General features: G+C 38.4%; 1 pseudogene; it reads right to left on the bottom strand.

Moving 5' to 3' along the window:
• Positions 1-1,333: 1,333 nt before the first annotated feature.
• Positions 1,334-2,730, bottom strand: LOC130070149 (putative nuclease HARBI1; annotated as a pseudogene).
• Between the last annotated feature and the right edge of the window lie 3,340 nt (positions 2,731-6,070).

Raw genomic sequence — 6,070 nt, 5'->3', positions numbered from 1 at the left:
ATGCTTTATTAGCTGGTTGTCCTGCATCCTCAATAAACAAGCTACAGTTAGTGCAAAATGCAGCCGCTAGAGTTCTTACTAGGTCAAGAAAATATGATCATATAACACCGATTCTATCATCTCTACACTGGTTACCTATTAAGTTCCGTATCAATTACAAAGTACTACTACTGACCTATAAAGCCCTAAATGGTTTAGCTCCTGTGTATTTAATGGACCTTCTATCGCCCTACAATCCATCGCGTTCTTTAAGATCCCTAAATTCGAGGCTTCTGGTCATTCCTAGGATATCTAAGTCCACTAAAGGAGGGAGGGCGTTCTCACATTTAGCTCCTAAACTCTGGAATAGCCTTCCTGATACTGTTCGTGGCTCAGACTCGCTCTCCCAGTTCAAAACTAGATTAAAGACGCATCTCTTCAGCCAAGCATTCACATAATGCTTACCTTTTATACCACTGTTGAATCAGATCGAATGCATTAATATTATGAACAGCAGCTACGCTAATTATTTCCCATCTGCTTTTCTGCTGTTATCTCGGGACGCTAGTCCCGAGGTAAATAGCGTTCGTCAGCTCCAGTTTGTATCCAGCCTCTCACGGAGACTTCAGATGCCCCAACACCTGCGATGAGACGACTCGACGCCTGTGAAGAGACGACTCAACGCCGGCGATATGTTATGCCCTAAATTAATACATGATGATTAACTAACTGTATTCTTCTATGTACATTTCTGAAATGCACTTTCTGTAAAGCTGCTTTGAAACAATATGTATTGTGAAAAGCGCTATACAAATAAATTTGAATTGAATTGAATTGACTGGCCCTTACACATCTCTTTTATTGTAGGATTTTTCACAACCTACCCCAGAAACTGAAGCCTCTACCTCAATGGGCTTCAGAAGGAATGTGAACAAGGTAATGCTTTAAACCCTTGACATAAATTACAGTCAGTCCTATGTTTGTAGATAGTCATGCCACTTTTTGTGATTTGATCAACCTCCAGAAAACTTGTAATGATCATGTTTGTGGTGGAATTGTTTCAGGTGGAAACAGACTCAGTCAGGGCCCTTTATAAAAGGAGCCTAGAACTAGACTGTGAGCTAAAGGAGCTAGACTGTGAGCTGAGGAGGCTCCAAATTAAAAAAATTAAATTGGAGATCAAACAGCTGGAAAAAACAGATCTCAGTATGTGAACTTTTTTTTAAACAAGTAACGCTTTAGTATGAACACTATGAATGTCTATTAATGTAATTTTCTTGCTCTCTTTCTTACTCCCTAGCCACATGACCAATAAAACAGTTTGAGTCCTATCTGCAGTGTCAGTGTGCTTTTATTAAGTAAAATATTGTGTTGTGATCGCATCTCTGACAGCTGCCCCAGCTGGGTGGTCAAGTGTGATGGGGTCAATTTCATCAGGGAGAAGCTGGTTTTGTGGTGGTTCTCGCTCCTTTCTGATAGTGGCTATATTATGCAGAATGGCACATGCAGCCACTATCTGTGATGCCCGCTCTGGTGACACTCTTAAACGCCTAAGACAGTTGAAACGTGCCTTTAGGATGCCAAAGGTCATCTCGATCTTGACCCTGGTTTTACTGAGGGCCACATCAAAGCGGTTTTGTGGCCCTGTCTGGGGGTCAGGATAGGGCGTTAGCAAAAACCTCTGGCATGCATAACCTCTATCTCCTACCAACAGGCCATCAAAAAGCCCTGTCATAGAACAGAAAAGGGGAAAAATTTGTAAGTTTTGCCATTAAAATAAAAAATGTAAAGTGTACTGTACCAAATTTAACTTGCCTTCCTCAAAGCCGCTGACACAAAATAGACTCACTGAAAATGCGTGAGTCATGCACTGAGCCAGGCCATTTGGAATCCAAGCTTGTGATCATGCATTCATGATCACAAGTCATCTGCAGATGAAATGTACAGTAAATCATTGTCTGAGATTGCATTGAGATCAAAGATTGATCTCAATGCAAATAAAAATAATTTCACATAGGGTATAGTAGCCCTACCTGAACATTAAGGCTGTGAGAGGACTTTCTGTTCACATAATCTGCCTCATGTTCTCCTAGAGCTGTGGAGATTGCAACATGTGTGCAGTCTATTGCTCCTATGACTCTAGGGAATCCTATCATAGGAATTAAACATATATATTTAAAACATTTCTTAACAGGTAGCTACTGCAGACTATTGTATAATAGATTTCTAAGTGTGAATTTTTTTTTTTTGAAGAAAAAAAAAATTTGTGTGAAAGGCTACATTTGTTCATGTGATGTCACCCTATCAATATATCTTACCAGCAATTTTATAAAAGCCCTCTTTTATGGACATGGTGGATAAATGTCCAGGGAACACAATGAAGCTATTTATGTACCCCTGCAGAGCGAGGACCACCTTGCGAATGGTCCGACAGACCGTGTTTTTCCCTAGATTCTCTGCATCACCGACCGCATACAAGTATGTACCACTTGCAAAAAACCGCAACGCAATACATACCATTTGCGGTACAGTAAGTGCATGGCTTCGACGAGTCACATTTGTTATGTGCGGCTCAAGAAGTTCGCAAAGATAAGACATTCCTTCCGCGGAAAATCTGTATCTTTCATACAAGTAAATATCAGGAAAGTCAAAGGAATTTTGTCTGTCCCTAAAAACTCTTTCTCTACGAAGTGCTCGTCTAACAATTTGCGCGGAGATGTCCACGGGATTTGGGAGAAAAGGTGAAGCCATTGCAACAGAGAACAGACGCTGGGAATCAGTTAAGTCACCTATATGTTTCTTTGCTCACAGCTGATTGGTCAAACTTCAGTCTGAGCTCTCGAATCCAGAACTTAACCTGCCCCGGAGCAGGTTAGCCGTGCAGCGTAAGATACCATGGCAACGAACACCGATTAAAGCCGAGCTGCTTTCATAGTACCTAAAACCCAGAGTTGGCGGAAACTAAGCTGAAACATAGCTGGCTAGCCACCTAAACCGGCTTCATGGTATAGGCCCCAGAAAGTGTTGCTTAGTAGCTCGATCCGAGGCCAGCTCTGTATTGGCCCAAGTTGAGGAAACAGTCGGTGAAATGTTTGGAAATTTCCAGAGAAAATAAAATTAACCCATTGTTTCTTCAGAGGCTCAGATGAAGGAACTAAAAAATACTTTTGTGTTCATGTGTACATCCACACTGAGCAACTGCCATGCTTCGGCTGCGCAGTTCCGCCTGGCATTGAGGGCTGGCATTATGCAAATATTTGGAGGCGTACATATTAATGATCCCGACTATTGCGTCACAGTCGGTATTGTGTGGAGAACCGACCGTTTTTCAGGGGTGTTTTTCATAAACGTGAATTAAATGAGAACGCGAAAACAGTCCAGTTTGAGATTCACTCTATGTCATGTCCATGCACTGAACTCTTGTTATTTGACTATACCAAGGTAAATTCAATTTTGAATTATAGGTCACCTTTAAGTTTATTTTTAAATAGCTGTGAGTAAATGGCTTTTGATGTTTTTCTTTATTTTAAGATAATCTGCACTGAAATACACCATCCTAACAGTCTATACTGTTCAATATTGGAGTAAATTAGTCTAAAATAAAACCTAAATTATATGCCAGGCTATGTAATAGCTATCAAATGTTCAACAAACCAGAGATAAACGTTATTTCGTTACATTTTAATGGTATAGCGTCTATACCAGTCAATTTATTCAAACATTTATTCATTTTAGCTATAAAACTGTTCTGTTCTAGATTATCGAAATGTATCTATCTAAACCAATGAGACTTTTATGTTGGCCTGTTAAAAAGTTTAAACTAAATAAACAGCATACACGATAGGTATATGTTACACTTTTAGGAATCAGCAATGTCACTTCCTGGTGCAACACATTTATTTATCTGTATAAAACACAAGAAAAAGCATTGTTCAAACAAGGAGCACATTTCTCTGCACTTTCGCGCTTCATCTCGTGCTGAATACTACTTCTACACTCTTATCCTGCGATACCTTCACAAATTATCCTAACCAATCACATGTCTGATGTCTAAGCTGATACGTCACATTACTCTTTATACAATACTCAATTCTCAAGAAATACATGTTCTATACACAAACACATTAACATAGATCTAAACATGTGCTGTGCCCGCTATCAAACGACATAAAAGGAAAGGTCTGACAAATAACATCATTAAAGTACCACAACCTCTATGAGTCATGCATTCAAACTCAATAAACATAAACATGTAAATAGCATTTGGAATTAGAATAGATATTCAGATATCAGCAATAGTTTAGTCTATATTCACATTACTCTAGCATTGATAACTGCACATATATTTCTAATACTCTTTCATATCACTGTTTCACTTGTCTTTAATCCGTTTTACTCTTCCATGAAATATGCTAATGAACTGACTACATTATGAACTAGGTTTCAACCGTTTAACAGTTACCGTGTTATCACTATAAACTCACAAAATAATTAATAAACTATTTTACCTCTAAATCTGACTGGGGTTCTTATTTAACAGTATTGACTTATAGCTAGTGATGTTAGGTCTGACACCGACGCTCCGAAGCTTGCTTCAAACTCGATCAGTCCTTGCAATGAACCACTGCTTCGGAGCTTGTATCAGTACGTCACTAGTCACGTGAAAATGACGTCTGAAGCAAACACACTGATTCACTCCTGTAGTGAACCACCTGACTGCTTTGACAGCCCGATCCAGTGTTGACAGATTTGAATCCTGGCGGCTGTATTTCTTATAAAAGTGAAGCCAAACCATGGCAACACCGTGGGTTGTAGTAGTCAGTGTTTGGATTGGCGTTATTGTTGAGGAGAGTGGATTTTATTTTTTATTATTAATTAGAGAACATATGAACATTGTTACATAAAAACATGTATCAAAGACAGAAACTTCAAAAACCCTCTGCTACATTATACAAGTACAACCAGTTACACAAGCACATCCTTTTCAACATACAAAAATATCAGTCCCACCAGTTAAGTTATAGAGTTCTGCTTCCTACAGCTAAACAAGATAAAGCTTTCACACATGATGCTGCCCTGCTAAAAAAAACCTATAGAAAACATTACAGAAATTCTATTGGATTTAATGGTTTACATAATGGAATTTATGGTTTTCATAGGAATTTTATTGGTTGTAATGGTAATTATAGTGGTCTCTGTGGGTCTCTACTGATATGTGTTGGGTTATATTGGTAGGGGCATTAAATCCTAATGGAATATGTCCCAAACACACTACAAAAAAGAAATTATTTTATTTTATTCTTTTATTTATTCTTTTATATTTTATTCTATTATCATTTTAATAGAAACCATTAGAATTTCTGTGATGGTTTCCAACTTTTTTTAAGCTGGTCTGATCTTCTGTCTTTGTCTAAAGAAATAATTACACACATTATGCTTAATGTTTTATTATCAAGGTGAACACATGAAATTCATCAGTATCTGAAAACTTCACCTACATAAATGAGTTTCACAGCACTAACACTGTTTCAGCTTTGATCGCCTCGGTAAACACGTAATAAACGGGGCGTTAACATTAGCCTACTTGCATTTTATGGTTGTCAGCTTTGTTGCATTACATTTACTTCACCAGGAGATGGTGCTGCAATTTCTCTCTGAATGAAGCTTCGAGTAATGAACCATTTTCGACACAATTGTATCAGAAAGCAATAATGCTTCGAAACGCTTCATTTGGCCATCACTACTTATAGCTGACAAATATATGCGAGGACTAATAAACACGATCTCGTGGCACGAGATCTCGTCACACCCCTAGTTAAAAGTTACTAATTTTCCTGTTGAGTAGTTAACACTCTCGTCCGCCATTTCACGCATGACACTCTTAATCACGGTCAAAACTTCACACTTTTCTTAACGTCTCAGGCACGAACTACGGCTCTATAAGAATACAATACTGTTATGCATTTACCAGTATATAGGTTATTGTCAGCTTACCTGTATAAAACACAAGAAAAAGCATTGTTTAAGCAAGGAGCACATTTCTCTGCACTTTCGCGCTTCATCTCGTGCTGAATACTACTTCTACACTGCT

This window comes from Rhinichthys klamathensis, unplaced genomic scaffold (genome assembly GCF_029890125.1).
Source record: "Rhinichthys klamathensis goyatoka isolate OS25496 unplaced genomic scaffold, OSU_Roscu_1.1 h1tg000018l_1, whole genome shotgun sequence".
Taxonomy (NCBI): Eukaryota; Metazoa; Chordata; class Actinopteri; order Cypriniformes; family Leuciscidae; genus Rhinichthys; species Rhinichthys klamathensis.
The sequence above is the reverse complement of the archived record's forward strand: the minus strand, read 5'-3'. Positions and strand labels throughout refer to the sequence as shown.